The sequence below is a fragment of the Ovis aries genome, chromosome 13 (assembly GCF_016772045.2).
Source record: "Ovis aries strain OAR_USU_Benz2616 breed Rambouillet chromosome 13, ARS-UI_Ramb_v3.0, whole genome shotgun sequence".
Taxonomy (NCBI): Eukaryota; Metazoa; Chordata; class Mammalia; order Artiodactyla; family Bovidae; genus Ovis; species Ovis aries.
Genome location: NC_056066.1, coordinates 17924148 through 17949560, shown reverse-complemented (window position 1 = coordinate 17949560; position 25413 = coordinate 17924148). Strand labels below are relative to the sequence as shown.

Below are 25413 nucleotides of genomic sequence, written 5' to 3'. Positions count from 1 at the left end.
AGCATCTATGCAGTGAGTGAACAGGAGATTCTGTGTACATTTTAGTTCTACATTGCCTAAATGTATTAAAGTGTCCTTTACTAACAGAAGTATAAAATAAACAAGTCAAAGGAGCACAGAGACCTTTTCTAATTCTGTTACTTTCTGCTTTCATACTTACAAGTACAATAACACTGAATTTCCTTCTCCACATTTTAGAATAATATATTTCCTCATGTAAATCTAACAGAGAATTTTAAAAAAAATAAAATGAAATGGAAGAGAAGTATAACCTGTACAAAAGACCCCATAGTGGCGAGATATGTATGTTGTGTCCGTGTGTCAGATTTTTTTTTTTTTTTTTTTTACTGCCTACATGATATTTTTAGGCTGCAAAACCTGGCAAAGCTGTCCACAGTGGCTGGGTATTGAGCTCTGAGACAAACATGCCAAATTCAGAACCATCTCCCTGTGCCTTTGAGGGCTTCCAGAGTCAAACCTGCCAGTTCCACATCCCAGGGCCTGAACCTCGGCCAGGGTTGGGGGAGGGGGGTGAGGGCGGGAGAGTGGGGGATGCCTGCCCTGCAGCCGGAAACCAATAAAACAGGCGAGACCCAAAGGATACCAAGTCTTTATCCAGCTCAGCAGGAGCTTTCCAAGCTTAATATATTAAAACTGCTTCACAGAGGTAGCAGCTGGGTCTCCAGGGCCCAGCTCAGCGCCCTGACAACCGTCTGACCACTGAGATGCAAGTGTGACTGGTGCCGACGGGCGCGGCCAAGGGTGGCTGCAGGGGCAGCTGGTTCCAAGCGATGCTACCTGCATCGCTGTGCACCTAGGGCCCTGGGATTCTTCCTGGCAGCCCATTCCAGACACCCCTCTACGGAATAAGGATAAAGCACGCACCCCATTTCCAGGATGCCGTTTACAGGGTACACAACAGCTATGCACTCTTTACACTAAATACCCCCCTGACCAACAGGACTGGGCATCCATTTGGCCTGAGGGTCTCTGCAGGTGCCATAGCATTCTCAGTGATAAGGAAAGTGGCATTCAGTGTCTTAAGCCATTTATGAATTTTAAGAAATTTATTTACTGAATAACTGAGGGTAAAAATACATATTTTATACAAGTAAAAGAAAGCCTGTGTATTTCACAAAGTTTCTTCATGGTGCTGGGATGCTCACCAAATTTTCCAAGGGAAGAGGGGATGTCTGTCATGATCAGAGCAGCAGACAGTACATACAGTTTAAAGAAAGTGACAATAAAGATACTGATAAATATAATGATAAAGATAAATCCCAACCAAGATAATGGGGTTCCAGACTCAACATTGTCACTAAAAGCAGTCAAGAATTTTTTGCAGGCATGTTGTTTCCACCAGCACACTAAGAAACCAAGTTTTTCGTACGTACAAACATACAGAACAGACTTGTAGATGCCAAGGGTAGAGATGGCAGGGAGAGAGGGATAGACTGGAGTTAGGGGCCTGCAGATGTAAACTATCATGGATAGAAGGTCCTACCTATCGTGCAGCACAGGGAACTACTCTCAGCCTCCTGTGATAAACTGTAATGGAAGAGAATATGAAAACAGGATGTGCATGTGTATAACCGAGTCACTTTGCTGTACAGCAGAAATTAGCACAACATTGTTAACCAACTATACTTCAATTTCAACAAAGAAAGAAACCAAGTTTTTCAAATTAGAAATAGCAGTCTGGCAATGAGCCAGCCTGGGGCTCCTGGTCTCAGTCCATAGAGCCAAGGGGTTCAAGGAGACTCTGCCCAGCCCCTCAGGGTTACCATTTCCCCTCCTCTTGGGGAGAGCAGAGACGGGGCACCATGCAGCTTCCTGGGCCTCTGCAAGGCACTCAGGGAGGGAGCCAGCGCAACCCCCCATTATCCCAGCAGGCCTGATGCCAGGGCGGGTCCAGCTTGGCCCCTGCCTCATGGTTGGAAGGGGACCCAGTGAGGGGGGAGGCAAGGGGGCAGCTGCCTCAATGTGAGGACAGCCAGACCCTCTTGGCTCCTTTAAATATTAGATCAATGCGCAAATAAAAGCCCTCCTAAGAAATGAGGGGGAAAAAGACGAAATTCAGGTAAGCAGAGATTACCTATTAACAAATTTTTAGAGCAAACTATTAAAGTGTGTCACTGTACTTGACATGTTCTAATTCTCCCTGTTACATAGTCATAGAGCATTTGACTACGAAGAGTAAAACTTCAGGCTACAATCTGAAATGGAAAAGAAAATCTCTTTAACTGATTAGGTCTCTGGAGAATCACTAGGACAAGACTGAAGCTTGATAAAAGTATAGATGATAGGAAGTAGGACATAATTTCCCCCAACACAGTAAGAGTGCAGAAATGTGAGTTTTCACAAAAGAGGCAAGATAAAAATACTAAGGACGTGATTATAATATCTAAGTGCTTACAGTCAAATGATTCATCGTGTTTTCTCTAAATAACTACATTAATAACTTTTCTTTTTTGTTTTTGGATTAGTACATATGAGTGACTAAAATTAACCAAACTTTTTTTTTTTTGGGGGGGGGGCGGGGACAGTGAGTAGCCATAATTAAGTCCAGGTACATGAAAAAAACAGACTTTCATGAATAGTTTAGAAAATAACACACTTTTATTGAAATTTTGCCCTGAAGCTTTCTCTCCTGTCCAAATAATTTCCAAACTGCATTTCAAATTAAACTCCTAAGTTTTCATCTCTCCCCTCCAGGGTGTTCTTCCACATTACAACATATTTTAATATGTGTAAATGATAGCAATGCTATAAAGTGTTATTTCTCATTGCAAATGGTCATTAATATCACTTCATACCTCAGAGAGCATAACAGTCATTTGGCAATAAAACGAAGTGTGAGCATCATCCACTAATAACCTGAGAGGGGGCCCTGCTAGGACTTTATGTCTCTCACAGAATATTCTTCACATAAAGCACATTCTGGTCATTACTTAGATGGGAACACATCCCCATCATGCTGCTAATGTAGTAACTGCAGGATCTTTTATGAGATTACTGGTTCCCTCTCCAAATTTCCATTCACCTCTCATGGTCCTCTCTAGCATCACAGCCATATGCCTTCCACTTAGGACTGCTTTTTTGGGAAATGTGGGAGTATCTGCTCTTATTTAAGAGAGTTTTACTAATTACTCTTCCACCTTGACTGCTACTACACACATTCAGAGGAAAGAGAGGAGGGCAAGTTGCTTTAAATGTAACCAGACAGCTGCTCACACGTGAAACTTCGTTCTGTCTACACAGAGTGGAACCTCATCCTGAACTGCACCCACAACACCTCCCTCCCCAACCCTCCGTCACCATGCACACAGCTGGCGTGCGGGCGCTCAGGGCAGGGCTCTGTCCCCCGGCTGCCGTGCCCCTCGTCTGGAGGACACATTACAAGACTCACAAATGATGGTCTGGCTAAATTAAATAAAGCAGGCAACTTCAGAATGTCTGCTGGGTGAAGCTTTCACAAAACCAGCAGCCCTACCAATACAATTCCACCCACTTATAGCTGTTCTGTATTCTAAGATATAACCAGTAGGAAGGGGCTGACAATGGAATCTTTAAAGCCTTCCCTTCAAGCCCCCAGGAGATCTACACCAGACACAAAAATCCAGAAAAAATCTGAAAAGCCCTCTTTTAGTGTCGGAACCAGGCTGACAGGCACCCTTAATTTCCTTGTGATGTTTGAGCTAAAATGCCAGCAAGTATAACATACCTTCACTCTTTGTCTTCTAATCAATATGACCAGCTAAGACCTATGTGAGAGAAATTCTAGGACATGTCAGCTTTTGAAAATATTTTGAAAATATTCAATCAAGAAATGATAAACATATTTGGAAACTGAGTTTTGGATTGTTTGAAACTGCATTTGGAAGTGAGAGCATTTAAGCGCTGTTTCTACTAAAACCTTCAAGAATAGGGTTCAAGGTGTATGTGTGTGGCGAGAGAGGAGGGTGGGAATCATTACTATTACTATACTCTGTAGAGATTGCTCCTAGGTAGACATGCAATCTGCAAATCACACCTAAAATCCTCACCAGCATATTTGTTTATAAATAGAAACATATTCTTCAGCCCGATACTGCCATGTGGCACCCACATGGGTTTGAAGACTGCATTTGGTTTTTATAAACAGACTGAAACTGCATATAATGCTATATCATCTTAAAACACATATGGAACCCAAGATTAGAAACCTATAAAGCAGAGCTGAACTGCAGAGTAAATGCTACAATGTTAAGTCAGCTTCAAAGCAATTCTTAAAAGGGCTCCAAAAACTTTCATGACTGTTTTATGCTTTATTTTTCATATTGATGCATTTCATCTGAAAACAAATGCCAAGAGCTGTGGGAAAGCTCCTCTTTTCATGTCGGCCACGCTCTGAGGAACCCGTGATAAGACCCCATGACACATGGAGATCTAAGGAGCCCCACGCCAACTGCAAGCACCTTCCCCCAGCACATGACACGTTTATAGGGGCTGGGGCATCAGCTCACACTTTCCAGGGCACTGCCCTTGGGGAGCGGCTGGGATGAACTTATTACAGTCACTGTCCAATGACACCTCCAGAATGGGAAGCCATGTCCTTGGCTTTATGCATGGCGGTGGAGCTATGCATCCTCCGAGGTAAAGAGGCTGAGTCAGAAGATTCCTGCACTTTGGGACTCGCGGTAAGCTCCTTTGCCCCACGCCGGTGTGGCATCCCCGTGAGTGGCCATCACGCCCAGAGGCCAAATGTGTCTCGAATGCTGAGCTCAAGCACAGTGGAGCCGCTGGCTGGGCAGTGGAGCAGCCCCGCAGATGGGAGGGCATGTCTTTTAAGGTGCTTACATACCGAAGAAGGCCTAGGAAAACGGAGCGCCTTCAGGGTGAGCCTAGAAACTATCTTCACCATCCACTCATTCAGCAGTGCAGCTGCTACCAGCACTGGGGTCAGAGGACACAGGAGCAGGGACGAGAGCTGAGAAGCCCGGACCCAGGACCACGATCACAATCTGGGGGTCTGCACGCGGTGCCCTGCCCTGCTGTGACAGGGAGGAAGGGCATCGCCCACACCCCAGCCAAACTCAGGGACCCACAGGCATAGCTCACTTGCTCCCGCCATCACTGACACTAAAAGGAGATTTTTTTTTTTTTTACTCCAAAAGGCAGAAATCAACATAGCCAAAGGCGTCCCATGTGCTTTTCCACTGATCTGAGCAGAGAACACCCTCTCTGAAAAGGAGACTCCCGCCCTCACACGGCTCCTATGGGGGCATGTGACACCCTACTTCTCTCAGGAACTCCTCCCACAGAAGAGCCCACCAGCCTCCCCAGGCAGCTGCACAGGGAACGACAGTGCCCCCTCTCCCCTCCCCACCCCCATTCAGAGAAGGCTCCCCCTCACTGAGAGGGTCCCTGCAGAGAAGTCCCCACGAGCCTGACATTCACTCCGTGGCCAGACCCAGTGGCAGCACCTTCAGGCCCCAGGACCCCGGGAGCTTGTCCGCACAGCCGCCTCAGGAAGGCCTCCTAGACTCTGGGACCGCACAGCACTGAGACCACCCTCTGGCCAGAGGTGCCAAGTGATGGAGCCACTAACTGCATCCTTTGGAACCAAGCTGCCTTCAGTGAATAAGACCAGAAACTCAGCTGCTGAGTCACAAAGGCACACCACCCAGGAGGCTGAGCAATTTTACTACTGTGAGAGACACGGACAGGCTTTAGGAAGTGTTCATCAGATGAATTACTTTAGGGTCTCTTTTGTTTCAGATAACAAGAGTTCGGGGCTTTTTTCAGAACAAAATGAGCCAATCGGTCCCCTATCTCCTACTCACACTGTAGACCGCAGCACACACTACCAACCCTCCTCACAAATGTCACACTCAGCACGCAGTCCTGTGGTTGGTAGCTGGCCCCCAGAGAGAAGCAAGTCCCAAGGAGAAGACACAGCACTTATTCGTGCTGAACAAACAGCCCCTCACCAACGGCATCTCCCTCCCAGTTCTCCCACAGCCACCAGCCAGCCGGCTCTGGTTGTGCAGACATGCCCAGTCTATGCATAAGTTCAAGACACAGGGCCAATTCACAGTCCACTGTTGGCCATGGAGAGACAGGTCAGTGTATGCGGATGGTCTGGGCTGAAGACAAGAACAAGGTGATGGCCCCAGAAGCTTTCATGCTTTTTTCTCTTTTCCTTTTTTTTGTTAAAAATCTACATTTTACTTCTAAAGAGTTCAGAAGTAAATACATCATTTTCCCTAAATTTCTAGAAAAGAAAGTTTAAAAAAAAAAAAAACCTCCTATCTTTATGCAAAGACCTACAGACTATTTTGATAATCCGGCTATGAGTGAGTCACCAGCTCAACCAAGATGATTCACAACCTGAAATGATCTCTGAGAGAACAGGCAAGCAGCCTGGAGCCCCCTTGCCCACACTTCCGTCTATTATCAGTTTGGATGATAACCCTTTTTTTTCTAATCCTGTTTCCTTAAGGGATTTGAGACAGAGATTTCCTTTCACTTTTTGCCAAATCTGAACAGTAGATCCCAGACAACAGGGAAGGTACCTGGTTTGAGATGTTCTACAAATAACCAACCACATGGATGCTGAGGACAGCTCAGAAATGCTGACACTCCAAAACGGCCAACATCTGCCAAGTAATACACAGGAGCAGGGGTGCGGCAGGATCTTGGGGGCTGACTGGGGTGTGTGCTGTTTGTGGGATGGGTCCTGTCTCAGCTGGCAGGGCAGCTCTGAGCTTGCAGAGTCACCAGAAGGTCCGGAGGGGGAATACAGACTCAGATTCTAGAGAATGAAGCACACTCATATCCAGGCTCGCTGCAACCATATGCAACAAATGTGCAAACTCCTCAGCTGTAACAAGGAGCCTATATGGAAAGCAACAAACTGTATAAGTAGGTCAGACTTTGGCTCGTTCCTTAGAGATTTGCATTTCAAATAAAAAGTTGGTCACTAAGGCAAAGGGAATGAAGAGCTACAGCATGTTAAACCAAAAGTGCTCATTTAAATGACAAGCCCTAGAGCTCTGAGGCTGGTAAGGGCCCATAAATAAATTTTAAAAAAGACAAATCACACGCTTGAGAGGGGAAAATGTGGTAGCTTAGATCCTCCCTTTTAAGGAAAAGAAAGATCTGGAGGGTCTTACATAAAGAATAATAATCAGAAAAATAATATTTGGGGCCAGTACAAGGACTACGTTTCTTAGGAGGGAACAAATTATTCTCACCTTTAAAAAGGAGACGATATTTGGGAGCAGAGCCACCCGAGAAGCAGAACCTCAGGGTCAGACACTTAAACTGGAAGCCGACGTCTTTCCTTGTGACCTGTGGTCAGCCCGCCCCTCACACGCCCCCTAATACATGTCGTCGTCAGTCCCCACAGAGATCTGCTCGCTGTGTTTAAGGACTGTAAAAATCATACCTACTCATCTTTTCCCCGGTTTTGACAAACTTTGCCTCCTCTGAAAAGAAAATGCTCCCACAACAAACATAACAATAGCACGGTGTGCCCGTGGAGGGGCATCTGGAAGTGAGATGAAGGACTCAGATGCACGGAACACCTCTACAAAGATGCTCACAGAGATGAAACCCATGGCCTGGACAAGCCCAGAGGACCCTGGCGCAGCTCCTGGGGTGGCCATGGGGCACCCAGCTGTGAAGGAAGAGTCCATCCTCTGTGACCTGTTACCTGGAGATGCGATCACAGGGCAGAAAGAAATCTGGAAGAGACATGTTTATACCCTTGTACACACACTCACTGGATGGTAGAATCTTTAAATCTGCTTAACACAGAGGCATGAGCTCACAGAATATTTCACACCTTGTCTTTATTAATTGCTCTAATAGTAAACTGACAACCTTTATAAAAATATGAATATAATTACATGGTTCTAATAGGGACTGGGTGAAAATAAACACATTTGGTGCCAGTAAAATTGTGAAAAACAGTTCAGAAGTATCATAAAGATGATGCCACTGTTGGTTTCTGGGGAAGGCTATGCAAATACAAAACGAATGAAATAATAACAGCTAACATATATAAAGGGGCTTCCCTAGTGGCTCAGCAGTAAAGACTCGAACTGCAACGCAGGAGATATAGGTTGGACCCCTGAGTCAGAAAGACTCCTGGAGGAAGCAATGGCAAGCCACTCCGGTATTCTTGTTGGTAAACCCATGGACAGAGGAGCCTGGCGGGCTACAGACCACAGGGTCACAGAGTCGGACATGACTGAGCGACTAAGTCACCACCCACGTGTGTTAGGCAACGCTACAGACCACATACTGTTTTCACCCTCACAACCACCCCCTTGCAAATAGAACTGTTATAATCACTGCCTTTTTTTGCAGATGGGCAGAAAGTTTTGGTAACTTGTCCAAAGTCACAAAGCCAGATATCTGGGCTGAACTTGAACCCGAGCCATCTGAATCCAGACTGTGCTCTAGACTCCAAGATGCACTCCCAGCCTTTCTATGGAAAAATATCTGTGATGGGGAAAAACAAAACCAGAGCGCCATGGTGGCTATGCTGCTAAATTCGATCAAGCCGAGCACCAAATCCAATCTGTTTCCTTCTGTCTCTCCGTCCCTTTCATCATGAGCACCTGGCACTTTTTGCTAAACTCAGCTCTGACGTCTGCCTTTCAAGATCTTCCATTTGGGCTCTTCTTCAGCTGCTTCCAATGGCACCCCACTCCAGCACTCTTGCCTGGCAAATCCCATGGATGGAGGAGCCTGGTGGGCTGCAGTCCATGGGATCGCGAAGAGTCGGACACGACTGAGCGACTTCACTTTCCCTTTCAGCTGCTTCCTATAAACAGAGCCCACCGAGACGCACAAGAGCATTTCCATAGCTGTACTCCCCTAGTGCTGGAGCCCACGACACTTGTGAACCCTGGGCCTCTCCTTTCCAAAATCACAGTCCATTCCTGATTGCTCATCCCCTTCCACCTGCCAACTGTCTAGTAACAGAACCATAAAATCTGTGATAAAAATCGCTAGTCTCTCCTATGATGAAAGTAGAAGGGCATGTGACAAATGCTTTCGGAGCCCAAAACTCTGCCCAAGATCCACGAAGCACAGCTTGGGACAATATCTGCCCTTCAAACCCCTGTTACGAAAACAACCACTCCCCTTACATAATCAAGTGATTCTTCGGTGCTTCCTGTGTGACACTACTCGAAAGAGAAGTGAGCTTAGCTTCCGATCAAGCCATTGCAAACTCCTAAAAAGTGGAGCCTGAACTACTTAACACAAAGACTGGATGAGAAGGTCTCTCCTAGGCTCACCTGGTTAGCATCTGCACACTGTACAATGTTTGTCTATAAATCTTTCCAGCATGTTAGTTCTCAGAGATTTATCTGTGTGTTTTCTCTGTAAAAAACAACAGGAATGGCCCTAGTCTGCGTTTTTCCTGATCACAGGGTGCGGTAACGGGTGTCATGTGCGTGATATTACTAGAAAATGTGTGAAATAGGGCAGAATGCTGGGAAGGGTCAATAAGGAAATGAGAACTCCGGAGGATATGGCTCTTTTACCAAGAGCCTTGGGAGTGACAATACAGAGGTTGCCCACAAGGGGGAGCCAGTGGGTCCATTTTCAAAGTAACTGGACACTAGGAAATTTGCTTTACAAACCAAAACTTTACCTTAACACTAAACTTTAAATTCCACTAAGACAAACCACGAGAGGCAGTGAAAAAATACTAAGGGTAACAAGAGGAGCAGTGAAAAAAATCAGTAAAGAATAACATACAGGAATTCCTTATGCTCCTCAGAAATGAATTCAAAAAAGAAAAGGACTTTTTAGAGTAATCTTCAGTGTGAGTGTTTCTGAAACAAACATTTCAGACGGATGGCTTGACAACAGCCCTTTCACATAGTAGTTAAAAATAAAAATTTTTTATGACCTACAAACTTGAGATTGAAGGAAGTCAAATAAACAAGCATTTTCTTCAAAATGTCCTTCCTTTGACAAGTTTCATTACTAGGACCACCTCATACGCCACCAAAAATTTTTTAAATTATAATATTAACAGAATGGTTGTAAATTCATTCTAACAGATTTCTCTCAACCTCTCCTATCTTGCATTTTATTTTTAACCATCAAAATTAAAAAAACAATCTGGAACACATTCCATTCCAATATTTTCTTGAGGGTCCAGACAACTGACCTTAATTCTAGAAAATATTATCTGATAAATGTATTGTCAGTAAAGATTTAAATATTGCTGCTAAATATGTACTTATAGATGTTCAAGTTTTCATACTATTGAGGCACATTAATTAAAACTTGGCACAGCTGAAGAAAATCAGGAAACAAATGAAAAGGAAGATGGCGTGCATTTCACATTGAGTGTAACATAATTATTACCTCTTTTTGATGAAGATATTCAGAGGAAGGCTCCAGCATTGTGCCTGCAATCACTTTAATCATTGTTCAACACAGAAGAACCAATCCGTCAAAATCCAAAGGGATTTGCTTATTGTTATGCTTTTAGAAAGCTCACCAGGTATTTCCAAATGCTTTCTAATGACAATAATTAAACATCTGGTAATGGTGACCTACTTGTGGCTGCTAAACTTCCTGGGATAGTCCCTTCCATTAATTATGTACATGCTGGGAACCGGGAGAGAGTTTACATTATGAATAATAACTCAAGACACAGGAGAAGTCAGAAGCCGACAGGGGCAGCTCCCTGCTGTCTTGACTGCTATCTGTATTAAGGTCTTGTTAGCGCCCTCGGATTGGGGAACAGATGCTACATAAAAATTGCAAAAGCACCAAGCTAAGGCATGCATGCAAGCTTGATGGAAACTCGGTGTGCGGAAACATCCTTTTATTAAACATTCCAAACTATGCCTGAGGGGGAAGAACCAAGCTGTCACAGCTCTACTTTCTCCTCCACAAGGGATTATGTTCAGATGCAAACTTGGACCCTAAAGTTTTGCTACAGTGACCGGGTCTTTTAGAGTCTTGGCAAAGGCACAAATAAGAAAAGCGAGAACAAGCACACACACGTTCAAGCACTGCTTCACGCTTCCTTAAACTGAGGATGATGAGAAAGGAACAAACATAGAGGTTTGTGATGAAAGATCATGAAATCTGAAATTCATTTGATGAGATAATTTTCTTTAGGTCCAACTGGAGTTCATTAAAATCAACTGATATTTGTTTATTCTAAATGGATCAGCAGCTTTCCCCAAAGCCACAGATTTTCACTAATTAGTAATTGAGAACTATCTCCTTCCTACTTTGTTCCAGCCTCATTTTAACTTTTTTGGAGCTCAGTAAAGGAATCATTCCATTTTTTAAAAAAGATGGTTTGGGTTTTATATCCCTTGGCAAATATCTGAAAATAAATACTAGTACTAATTCATAATTAGATACTAGTTTAAATTATAATATTTCTTAGGATAAGTTCACCAAAACTATTTTATGAGCTAATATGCTTAATCCTGAATATTATTTAATATATGCCGAAAGAGCAATCAGGGTCCAGTAAGGAAAACAGAAGTCACAACAGAGAGTATAAGGAAGGGTAAGCAGGTAAGCTTGGAGCTGGGAACACTAGGGAAGGAGGGAGACAGGGGTTCGCAGAACCAAGACCCTTGGAGGGAGGTCCTGGGCAGCTGGTACCCAGGCCAGAGCAGAGGGTGCTGCCTGCTGGGGCTGGGATGTAGGGCACTTAGTGGAGGGCTTTTGTGGAACAAGGACACAGCAGGATGGGCTGGCCCCTAGGAGCTCAGAGGAAGCTCACAGCAGAGCGCGTGCTGGGGCATCTGAGAGAGAAACCTGGCTGCTGCCTCCTGGGATGCTTCTGGGGCTTCCAGAAAAAGAGCCGAAAACTAGAATCAGTTACCACTGAACTGCCCAGGCTGGGCAATGCTGACAGGAAGAGCAAACAGGAAAAGCCAGGCGCCTCCTCTCCACCCTTCCTTCTAGACTTCCTCCAGCACCAACGGCAGGGAGCAGCAGGCAAGCAAGACGTGCAGTGCAGCGCTTAGCGCCCTGGTCGGGGCTGGTAAGCAGCTCAGTGTGTGAAAGAACGTCTATCAGTGCCGCGGTGTCCTCACCCACGGAGAAGAGACGGAGAAGACACCAGAACCCACTCACAGATGGTGTGCGTCATGTTTGTTAAAAAGTCCTTATAGTTATGCCTGGCACCGGAGAAGTGTCGAATCTATACATGACATTATTTTATTTTCAAAGTACTTGTTATTTAATGTGCATGACTTCATCGGTTAGAATTCACACACAAAATCCACTTTAATAGAAAACTCTCATGCAAAGCAAAAGCACACATAGCCTGGGTGTGGACTACCCGCAGGAAGCAAACTCTAAAAAGGAGGTGGGTTTTAAGGAGTGAGGACCCAGGAGATCCTGGCCTGAGGCAAGTCCTGCCTGCAACACACCACCTGGGCCTGTGGTTTTTTTCCCCAGAGGAGGGAGCCTGATAAACATTAATTTCTAAACTTCCTTCTAGTGTTTGAAATTTTTATAATTATAAAATCTTTTGTTTCAATGAAGGCATCTCATAGGACAGAAGTTTGGTTGAATCACATACAGTATCAACATAAATGCCTGCACTGCACGTTTCTTTTTCTGAAAAGACAGATCATTTGAAACTTAGATTAAAACTGTAGAACATAAAGGACATTTTAAACGTCGCAGTATTTTCTGTGCACAGTATTTACTGTGCACAAGGCTGCCACGTACACGGGGTGCACAGGGTGCTTCCCCCCAGCCCTGTAGAGGGGGAGCTGTGTGGGGTGGGCCCTGAGTGCAGAGCCACTGAAAGTCACAGCTGAAAAGCGCACCGTGAAGATACACGTGGGGATGAAGACTGCCATTCCCTCACTGACCCCAGGACGCAGCAGTGAACACATGGATAGACAGCCTCGGGTTTCCACGTGTGGGTGCAGCACCCATTAGACTTTCTGTGGCTGAACCAGCCTGACCAGACTCCCGTGAGCCCCAATCAGCACCCAGGATAGTGCCTCCAGCAGCAAGAACTTAGGAACTGAACCACGCAACACAGCCAGCTTCAGTTCTGTCCAGACGGGAAAGTTATTTTAAAACACGACACAGAAGCATGGTGCTCTAGTTCAATATTCTGAGCCAGTGTCGCAGTGGGAGATGCTATAACCCAATCTGCCCCTCGTATTCTGCGCTGGTGTATAAGAACGGACCCTGCTGACCCCGTGGGCAAGGAACTAACAGACGTTCTTCCACACATTAAATTATCTACCAAAAGCCCCTTCTTACGTGTGGCAGAAGGGCTAGGATTATAACTAACTGGACTGACAGAAATAATGTGAAGATTTGGTCGAACAAATATGCTTTCATCTTTACACATAGTACAGCCCTTCGGGTCACAGTGGACACCTCAAGTCAAAAAGTACTTCTTAATTGAAGCTGCAGTTATTCTCCCTGAGAAACAAGAGACAGAAAAGATGCATCTCCTTCACCCAACAAGCTGATAAAACTAGTTCTTCTGTAACTAATAAAGCAACAGCTTCTTAGGAAATAAAACTTACTTGCAAACACCCTAAAACGAACGAATAAAGGAACTTGGGACCTCTGTTCAGCAAATATGCAAACCTTTTTTTTCCCTGAAGTGGCCTGATGAAGGACCTGTGGTTTTTCCCAAACTGCTCACATCTAGTCAAAGGAGGGCTTGAGGGTCATGGCAGAGAAACTGAGACAAACCCCTCTCTATGGAAGTCAGGAAAGTAGGTGACAACAATTAAGCATCATTTTTTGCATAAAATAATGGGGAAAGAAAAAACAAAGGACGGGATCTATTTATTCATCTGTAGCCAAAACTGGGCCTGGGTTGTGGTCCACAGGCCTTCATCCAAGTTCAGTGACACAGAGGAAAGAACCACAGAAAGAGAGCTGTTATCACCATGACTTTGCACAGAGCTCAGGGTCAGTGAACTTTGCTACAGTAGAGAGACAAGGACAAGAGCCCTTGACCTTCAGGTAAGCCCTTCACGGGAGGGAGGGGTTGGCATAGTCACTGATGCATTAAGTTTCCCCATCAGCGAGGGAGCGGTGCACAGAAAGGGGCACACCCTTAGGAAGAGGGACGGATGTTGCTCCTCTGATCTCAGTCCCTAAAATGTGCAGGCAGAGAGCCACGCCCCCCACTTTCTTGGAGGTACACACATCATGGGACCAGTGATCAATTTCTCTAAATCAGGCTAAGCTGACGTCTGAGGCTGGCTGAAAGGGTGGCCCTTTCTCTCTCCAAGATCAGCTTTTGTTGTTCAGTCACTCAGTCGTGTCCGACTCTTTGTGACCCCATGGACTGCAGCACGCCAGGCTTCTCTGTCCTTCACTATCTCCCGGAGTTTGCTCAAATTCATGTTCATTGAGTCAGCGATGCCATCCAACCGTCTCATCCTCTGTCGACCCCTTCTCTTCCCACCCTCAATCTTTGCCAGCGTCAGGGTCTTTTCAAGTGAGTCGGCTCTTTAGTGCTCAGCCTTCTTTATGATCCAACTCTCACATCCATACATGACTACTGGAAAAACCATAGCTTGGACTATTTGGACCTTTGTCAGCAAAGTGATGTCTCTGCTTTTTAACACGTTGTATAGGTTGGTCATACCTTTGTCAAAACTTGGTCCACTGGAGAACAGAATGGTAAATCACTTCAGCATTCTTGCCTTAAGAACCCCAAGAACGGTATGATCAGCTTTCCTCAGTCTCAAAACACCCCCTCTCTCCACTTCCAGACACTTGGTTATAGGCAAATACTGCTGTGATAAGCAGGCATACTTAACACGAGGTGGGCTCTTATGTGTGATCCACCTGGCCTGGGAGGCACCATGCATGGCAAATGTTTTAAAGACATTGTATCATCCTATTCATCCACAAAACACTCCACTTTCTACTTTTTTTTCCAAAAAGAGTGAGTGCTTTTAATATATTGATGTCAATGTCAGTATCAATAGCAAATGCAATCAGAACCTGATTGTTAGTCAAATTAGTGGCCACTGCTTCCATCATCCTCGACAAGGCTATTAAGAGGCTCATCCTAAGCAAGTCTTTCTGTGCAAAATACTAAATACCTCTTTCTAAAGACTTCTGGGTTCTCAAGCACACTCTATCCTACTCTCTGTAACAGCTTACACAGAATCTGCAGGCAGTTCAGAAATGCTTTAAAGTACGTACGTGTTTACATATGTGTCTTAGATAGAAGCACAGATAGCCCAAAAGATAGAATAAGCAACTTTCTACAAAGGCATCCCATTAAATAGGGATACAACATAGGTAAAACCACAACTACCAGGAAAATCGTATCTTTTGAGTAAAAAGAAAACTTGCCTGGAAAAGTTCTCTGTTTTAATACAATCTGTGCAAGTTATTAATAATAAAGATTTCTAGATTGTCTTTATCGAAACAGGTATAGCAATTCAAATAAGCTAGAGGATAATGAAACTATAGTAGAGATTCTGATGAATTGCCTAATTTACTTTTAAATAAAAGTTAATCCTCCAAAAACCCCAGTTTAAATATAGGAAATATATTACTGAGGCATAAATTATTTTTGAAACCATAGCATATGTATTCATGCAATATATATTGACTAATTATGTGGCTAATCAAGGAGCAAGAAAATGCTGCTGACTTGCTGCTTTTGGTTCCCAACACAATACAAAGGATCTAAGAATCTCAACCTCTCTTTCTGTCAAAGCCAGGGGAAAGCCTGGTGCTGGCCAACAGGAGCTAATGCGGTATTGCTCTCAGACTCTAGGTGGTGCTATAGGAATCACTCAACAAGACTCCAAACTTCCAATACTGAGGTTTGTATTCATCTATTCATTCATCTGTCCAGTGAGGACTCCTCATTTCTTGTTCTTCTGTTCCTGGACTTGATTACCTCCTCCTCATCCTTAAAGGCAGGAAGCGAGGGAGGAGGACATGTACACATCACACAGGACTGGGAGTTCTAGAAACTAAAGACAGACGTTTTGAACAAGACCTTGTTTGGACCTGATTTGATACCTGACCTTGATATGCATATCCAACAACCAAAATATCTGCTCCAGGTCTTTCAGAAACACGCTAAGGTAAACTATAACATAATTATTGACAAACAAGTTGAGAAACTGGTTTGGAAATTCAAGAATAAAATCCAAAACACTAAAATGAACCACTCAACAAGGGCCAATCAGCTGGAAGAAGCAAACGTTCTGTTTACACAATGTCAGAAATTAGAATTTGATGTCTAAGGAAAGAGTGGATTGTATTCCCAGCGTCATTCCACAGTTCCTCAAGACATACTGATCGACACCCAGAGCAAGCAGTGGTGCTGAGGCCACCGGCACCTCCAAGCATTCTCTGTGGGGCACCAACAGCAGCAGCACGACAGTCTGGGGCCACAGTGAGGTTACCTTATTCACCACGGAGTCAAAAGAACATTGCGCAATGAGATATTTTTATTGGCCAGCCTTTAGCACTGAAAAATGCACACTGATTTTAAATGGTTTTGTATCTCGCATATGTGAGAAATGCTTGCAGTAGAGAATTCTAAGCATCAAAGTGCTCACACGTGGGTGTCGTGGGACAAAGCCAGAGTGCTCCCCTTTCGAGCCCAGTCCAGATGGAGGCACCCAGTGACTGACAGCTGAATGCCCAGCCGAGACAGACTTGCTCTTGGTAAATTAAGCCAAATGTAAATAGTAGCCACCGTAGCCAATGTTTATTCTTAAATTCCACAGGAAATGTTTATTATACTATGATGACTTTGTTAAAAGTAATTATAATAAGCTTTACTATCGTAAGTTCCATCCTTATTTGTAAGGCCTGAAGGAAAAACTGCCTGCTTCTTCACTGTTCTAAGGTCATAACAGAAAGGAGTGAGATGGATTGATTTTCCAAAAACCCAGGGAGGAAGGAGGTACCGCACAGCCATGTGGCATTTCTCTCTTTGGTCCTTTACCTTCCTGGATGAGCTGATGACGGACATGGTTTTCACCAGTAGCCTGCAGTGATTAAGGTAGAATGTGGGTGGAAGAGTAACCACTACCTGTTCTCAGTCTAACCTACAAAGACAAGTGAAAACAACAAAGACCAGGACAGGCCCAGACAAACCACAACTCGGGTCAATTTCTTGGTTGTAATTAAAAAAAAGTCCATTTCCAAGGCATAAAAACTTGATTTTATTGTAAATTCACACAATATAAATGTCTCCAGAGCCTTCTTTGTAGTTATATTTGAAGCCAATGGCAAATATTTAATTAGATAAGAAAAAGAAAAAAATGTATTCACATGATCAGGCCTTCTCAAAGCAAAGATACTTTGGGCAATATCTCTATTCTGATTCATTCAACAAATATTTGAGCACTTCCTATGTGCCAGGCATTGTTCTAGGTTGAGGATACAGAGATGAAAATATGGGAGACAGAAAAGGGGGGAGGGGAATTCCCATAATACTGGGATCATTATTTGGAGTTGAGTTCATTGAAATACCTTAAATGTGACAGAAACCACATATCATGAGTCAGAGTAGATTTGAGGCAGGTAAGTAGTAAACAAGGACATCCCCCATGACTCAGCGGTAAAGAATTCACCTGCAATGCAGGAGCTGCAGGAAATACGGGTTCAATCCCTAGGTCAGGAAGATTCCCTGGAGGAGGGCATGGCAACCCACTCCAGTATTCTTGCCTGGAGAATCCCATAAACAGACGAGCCTGGCAGGCTATAGTCCATGGGGTCGCAAAGAGTCAGACACAACTAAAGCAACCTAGCACGCATATACAGTAGTAAACAATAGTGATTTTACTTATTTTTACTTTCTGCAAAGAGAGAGAACACAATTTCAGAAGGTGCAATCAGGTGTATAATGTTAAGAATCACTTTCACTGCAACCAGAATAGTCTTGTGCACAGAATGGGTGCTTGAGGTGTCGGGAGTAAAAAAATGTAACCTGGTATACTTTGTGCTTTTCCTCAAGCCTGGCTTAAGTATTAAATTGCTTTTTTTAAATACTAAAAATGATTTGTTTTATTTATGAAATAATATATTTACTAATGTAACTATCATTGTAAGAAAAGGAGGTGCTAGTTTAGAATGAATGAAAAGAAACAGGATCCTTTGACAAAAATGCCAGTTTTCCCACATTTTGGTGATTTGAGTGTTCCCAAGATCAGCATCATGTTATTGAAAAAAAAAACCAAAAACACACATTTTACCTAAGGTGTCTAGACTCCTCAGATGGTCTTCAATTTAAAGGAGCTAAGAGTCTTATTTCTGTTAAAGTCATGGCTTTAATGAAAGGGTAAGTTGCAATGATAAAGCCAGACCACTGCTTTTGCATTTAAGAAATAGTTTTGAATCGAGGAAAATCCAAATGTATCAGCAGATATTCAAATTGTATAGAAATGCCAATTTCAATAAGGAAAAAATAAAGTGATATCCCACAAATCAAACTTTAAAAGAGCGTGAATTAGAATTTCAAACCAATTTCCTCAAATAATGCATTAATCCCGTTGACACCGAAATCAGATTGATTATATTCTTTGCAGCCAAAGATGGAGAAGCTCTATACAGTCACCAAAAACACGACCGGGAGCTGACTGTGGCTCAGATCATGAATTCCTTATTGTCAAATACAGACTGAAATTGAAGAAAGTGGAGAAAACCACTAGACCACTCAGGTATGACTTAAATCAAATCCCTCAAGATTATACAGTGGAAGTGAGGAATAGATTTAAGGGACTAGATCTGATAGAGTACCTGATGAACTATGGACGGAGGTTTGTGACACTGTACAGAAGACAGGAATCAAGACCATCCCAAGAAAAAAAAAAATGCAAAAAAGCAAAATGGCTGTCTGAGGAGGCCTTACAAATAGCTGTGAAAAGAAGGGAAGTGAAAAACAAAGGGGAAAAGGAAGGATACACCCATTTGAATGCAGAGTTCCAAAGAATAGCAAGAAGATATAAGAAAGCCTTCTTCAGCAATCAATGAAAAGAAATATAGGAAAACAATAGAATGGGAAAGACTAGAGATCTCTTCAAGAAAATTAGAGACACCAATGGAACATTTTATGCAAAGATGGGCTCAATAAAGGACAGAAATGATAGGGACCTAACGGAAGCAGAAGATATTAAGAAGAGGTGGCAAGAATACATAGAAGAACTACACAAAAAAGATCTTCATGACCCAAATAACCACGATGGTGTGATCACTCATCTAGAGCCAGACATCCTGGAATGTGAAGTCAAGTAGGCCTTAGGAAGCATCACTATGAACAAAGCTAATGGAGGTGATGGAATTCCAGTTGAGTTATTTCAAATCCTGAAAGATGATGCTGTGAAAGTGCTGCACTCAATATGCCAGCAAATTTGGAAAACTCAGCAGTGGCCACAGGACTGGAAAAAGTCAGTTTTCATTCCAATCCCAAAGAAAGGCAATGCCAAAGAATGCTCAAACTACCACACAATTGCACTCATCTCACACGCTAGTAAAGTGATGCTTAAAATTCTCCAAGCCAGGCTTCAGCAATACATGAACCTTAAGCTTCCAGATGTTCAATCTAGTTTTAGAAAAGGCAGAGGAACCAGAGATCAAATTGCCAACATCTGCTGGATCATCAAAAAAGCAAGAGAGTTCCAGAAAAACATCTATTTCTGCTTTCTTGACTATGCCAAAGCCTTTGACTGTGTGGATCACAATCAACTGTGGAAAATTCTGAAAGAGATGGGAAGACCTGCCTCTTGAGAAACCTATATGCAGGTCAGGAAGCAACAATTAGAACTGGACATGGAACAACAGACTGATTCCAAATTGGGAAAGGAGTACGACAAGGCTGTATATTGTCACCCTACTATTTAACTTATATGCAGAGTACATCATGAGAAACACTGGGCTGGAGGAAGCACAAGCTGGAATCAAGATTGCAAGGAGAAATATCAATAGCCTCAGATATGCAGATGACACCACCCTTATGGCAGAAAGTAAAGAAGAACTAAAGAGCCTGTTGATGAAAGTGAAAGAGGAGAGTGAACAAGTCGGCTTAAAGCTCAACATTCAGAAAACTAAGATCATGCACTCTGGTCCCATCAGTTCATGGCAAATAGATGGGGAAACAGTGGCTGACTTTATTTTTCTGGGCTCCAAAATCACTGCAGATGGTGACTACAGCCATGAAATTAAAAGATGCTTACTCCTTGGAAGGAAAGCTATGACCAACCTAGACAGCATATTAAAAAGGAAAGACATTACTTTGCCAACAAAGGTCTGTCTAGTCAAGGCTATGGTTTTTCCAGTAGTCATGTATGGATGTGAGAGTTGGACTATAAAGAAACTGAGCACCGAAGAATTGATGCTTTTGAACTGTGGTGTTGGAGAAGACTCTTAAGAGTCCCTTGGACTGCAAGGAGATACAACCAGTCCATCCTAAAGGAGATCAGTCCTGGGTGTTCATTGGAAGGACTGATGTTGAAGCCAAAACTCCAATACTTTGCCCACCTAATGCGAAGAGCTGACTCATTTGAAAAGACCCTGATGCTGGGAAAGATTGAGGGCAGGAGGAGAAGGGGATGACAGAGGATGACATGGTTGGATTGAATCACCGACTCAATGGACATGCGTTTGGGTGGACTCCGGGAGTTGGTGATGGACATGGAGGCCTGGCATGCTGCAGTTCATGGGGTTGCAAAGAGTCGGATATGACTGAGCAACTGAACTGAACTGTACTCCTCCATAAAGTTAAAAAAACTAAAAACAAAACAAAAACAAACCGAACAACACCTTGAAAGTTTGTTTGGCTCTTCATAGTTAGAACACAGTCCTAAAAACCATTTAAAACCTGTTTTACTCTTTGCATCATAGTAATATGTATTTCAAGCTTCATGTGAAAATTAAATTCAAAAACATTTTAAAACTAAGAGCCAATGTTAACATGGCTGCAAGAGACACTAAAACATCAGGGTTAGAAGAAATTGGAATGGGAACATGCTTGCCAAAATATGATTATATGTGTTTCCAAATCAGAGAGAACTGATTGTTTGAAAAGGAATGTCAGTCATTCCAGCTGTTACAAAGAGCCACACAAGCTGTAAGGGCTTAAGAACTCAGGAGCAGAGTCCCTAAGGGACAGGTCACAAATTTCAAAATCAACTCGTTTTGTGGTTTTAAAGCTTGACAATCGATATATCACTTTTAAAAAAAGCTGAGTTTATTTACCTGTGACTCTGATTCAAAAGGTTAACCACTCTCCCTTTCCCCAGGAACACTGTTATTCATACGCACTTCTTCATCTTTCTTACCCGCCCTTATGATCAAGTACAAAATTGAAGACTTTTAAAAGCACAAATTAACATAAATTACACTACATTTAGTTCACAGCCCAAAAAGGTAAACAAGGAATTTACCACCAGCCGAGCACCCAGTCACTCTCACCAGGCAACCGCAGGTCCCATGTGGCAGGAACAACCGTTCATTCTAATCCGACAGAGAGGACTTCTCCTTGGGAACATGTATAACCAACAGTACAGAAAATATAAATCACATCCACCGCATGGATGGGCTGCATTGCTTCCACCCTGTTTGAAGGCACTCCCTACGTAAGAGCTGCTGCCTTTCGAAAGAACATACATCCTCCAACTACATGGCCTTAATTTTTTACCCAAAATGAGCCACATTTCATGCTGGTCCTTTTTTCTTGGTCACCAAGGCCTGCTTGGGCTGGTGTTATGATGTGGTGAGGACTTCCCTGGGGGCTCAGATGGTAAAGACTCTACCTGTGATGCAGAAGATCTGGGTTCAATCCCTGAGTCAGGAGAATCCTCTGGAGAAGGGAATGGGAAGCCACTCCAGTATTCTTGCCTGGAGAATTCCACGGACAGAGGAGCCTGGCGGGCTATAGTCCACGGGGTCACAGAGACTCAGACAGGACTGAGCAGCTAACACACATGATGTGGTGAGATGCTAACTACAGGAAGGGGTATAGAACAGGAGAAGCTAAAGACCCTGGCCCCATTTGATTCTTTCAGCAGTTCACTGTTCAGCAGTCTTTCTTTGCTCACCTCAAGGATGATACATTTCATCATTAACACCTACATGCATTTCACTTCCCCTTATGTATTAAAAGCTCTGGATTAATCTATTCTTAAATTCAAAATTATCTCAGCCTACTTTAATGTGACTGCTATTTCAGATCAAACTACCTAAGCGAGAAATGTCAAAGGATAACTAAGGAGTACAATTAATGCTGGAACAAACCCCTAAAAAATAACTAAAGAGAACTTACTTTAATCCGAATCAGAACTCTCTCAATCTGGAGACAGTGTGTTTTGGAAAGAAACTGTATTTGCCCTAGAATAATGTGAGGGTATTAAATACTAAAGGTTTGTATTTTTTAAACTGATACTTTGTGTAGTACCACCTGCACATTTCCCCTAACTACATAGGGTAAAGCTAAACCTAATATTAAAAAATACATAAGCTATTCTTGAAAACATGAATTGCATTTACGTTTAGGAGCTTCTCATTAATTGCGGTTGTGAGAAAACCAAGAATATACAACTTTGGCAACACAAAAGTGAAAGAGAATAGAACTTGATGACATTTTATTATGTACACAGCAAAGCTATGTTACAAAACTCATCAAGAACACGCTTCTTCCCACCTGGGTGACGTCCGCAGCACTAGCTTTTCTGCTATGACTAGAGAACTATTCTGGTAACAAACAAAAAAAAATTCTTCCAAGTTATCTAGACACATACATTCTATTTCTAAATCATTCCCTCTTTAAAAAAAAAAAGTGGCTACATTTTATGAAATAAGAGAACCGTTACATATTCCTAACTTGTTAAATATTTTCAAAGTAGTTTTCTAAAAAGCACTGAACAAGGACATATGTTTTAGTGTTTTACAATAAACAGTGCTATACGTCAAATTATTCTGGACGTAACTGCAATCTCTCACTGATGAGTAGTGGCACTGTCTATCGTTAAGGAATGGTTGGTATAAGAAGACAACTTCATTCAGCCAGAGCTACACTTTCACCAACTATGACCCTTCTACAAGCCACTCTTAACAGAACATGGAAAAAGACTTAGCATGTTATCTTCACATACACACTATAGATAATACAATTTTCTTTGTTTGGATACAAAATCCATACAATTTCCTTTGCTTTGTACCTGAAGATAACCAATAAACGGATCCAAAATAATTACCTTCAGGCCCTAAAAGACCAAGGCAACTTTATTCTAAGGTCTTTGCCTTCTACTTAAAAATGAAGGCTCTTTAGCAGATAAAATACATGTCTATATAACTTAAGGCTCTTAAAGTTCCTTCTTGTTGAATTAAAAAACCATCTAACTTTCTGAGTTGGCTTCCTTGTTTTTCCGTCATTCATCATTAAGCAGAATGTGTCATTCTGCTGACTTCTGAGTCTACATGCTAATTTTCTATGTAATCAGGATGTAGAAGTAAGTCAGCATAGAGACAGAGACATACAGATGAATGACGGCAATGATGGTGTCATAGCAAATGACTGAAATCCACATGTCGGGCCACACACAGATCCTGGATGTACAAACTCTGACCATTTACTCCAAAAGCCTTGGTTGTGTTTTTGCTGAGACAGATTTTTCAACCACACACACTTTAAACTGCTTTGCCTTGTGAGCCCAGCAAACTGTCCAATATAGAACATTTCTGCTTTTCTTAGTTTTTTTCCACTTAATATGAGATCTTAATTCCCTTGACAAGTCTCAAAGGTATTACACTCTTGTCTTAACCATTACTACCGCACCCCCACCCGCAACCAAAAGCATATAAAACCCTGATTTTGAAACCTATGGAAACCTTTCCTAAAGCAAAACAATGCAGGAATCTGAAATTATACGGCTGCTGACATTTCACACACTGGCTTTCAACAAAGCTCTGAGGAGGCGATGTGTCTTCCTTGGGGGGAGGGTAGGTGCCTTTCTTGGTCAATAGTGTCACCAACTGTACATACAAGATGACCCAGAAACTCGGCATAGGAATCTGAACTCATCACCAATACAGCCGACATCCCCGTGCATCCTCCAAAAAGCTAAGTCTTTTTCATCCCTCATTTTCCCCGACAGGTTGGAATGTAATCACTTCAATACATGTTTACCAGAGCAGAATACCATCACTATTATTATCACCACTGGAACTACAAGCAATTAGAATGTGTTTCAGGCAGGAAGTTAGAAATGCTCAGCAGAATTTAATTAGACAAATTGGATTGTGGCGGAGAACTGGAGGTGAACACCCTACTTCTGCAAACAATGCGAGGAATCGTTAATGACAAGACAGGGTGCTCCTATTGAAATTCTCAAGCACAGAATGCCGACACACAGGTCCCACCCTCAAGTCCAAGCAGAGTTTTCAACTCTGTACTTCCTCGAGGACGTAGAGAAAAGATTCTGACATCTGAATCAGCGCCCTTGATTTCCTCATTAATTTCTCATCTTCTTTTCTGTACACTCTACGTAGAAGGTTTAATTTCTTAAAAACAGGTTTTAATCTGTGTCCGCAATTCAAATTACACTGAGCTGTGCATAAATAACTGAAAAAGAAAATCAGGATTGTTGAGAATCCCTAGTCAACAAACATCTACTATGGCTGTGATTTCTGCCAGAGAAAATGGTTAGTGATTTGGAAGGTCTTGGATTTGATTTGTATCTGACATGTCAAAGTTCTTCGTGGTAAAAAGGAAAAGAAGGGGAAAAAGAAGAAATTAAAATTACTCAATATTAGCAGTTAGGTCCAAAATAAGGGTCGACATGATGATACATATTAACATGAGTTTCCATATATTAACATGAGTTTTCACTGTCCACTCCTACAAACCACTGAGAGATGTTCCCAAACACACATCCTTCAGAAAGTATCCAAATAAATATCACATATTTGAGCTGGGTCTGAACTACATGAAGAAAGCTGTTCTGAAGAACTTGTCTGTAATGTTGAAGGCACAATTCTTCCCCTAGGAGTGGTGTGGATATTGTGACTGCTTCTTAATGGAGCTCAAAAATGACCATTCTACAAAAGACCACTGGGGGGCACACGTAACCCATGGCCCTTGTCCAAAAATAAATGAAGTAAAAAGAAAATCACATTCTATGTGAGATGTTAGTTGACTTTTTATCAATTATTACTGCTATTTGGTAACTGAAAGGGAGCTCCAGAAATATTAATATTAAGAAGAGGAATCTTTAATTTTTAAATTCTATGTGCTATTTTGGGCTTCCCTAGTGGCTCAGACGGCAAAGAATCCGCCTGCAATGCAAGAGACCTGGGTTCGATCCCTGGATTGGAAAGATCCCCTATAGGAGGGCTTGGCAACCCACTCCAGTATTCTTGCCTGGAGAATCCCCATGGACAGAGGAGCTTGGCTGACTA

The 25413-nt window shown here is 42.8% G+C and overlaps 1 protein-coding gene across 28 annotated transcripts in view; it reads right to left on the bottom strand.

The window, feature by feature from the left end:
• The window catches only part of PARD3 (par-3 family cell polarity regulator), a 569666-nt gene that overhangs the window by 441484 nt on the left and 102769 nt on the right, over window positions 1–25413 (bottom strand). The gene's annotated exons all lie outside the window — the stretch shown is intronic.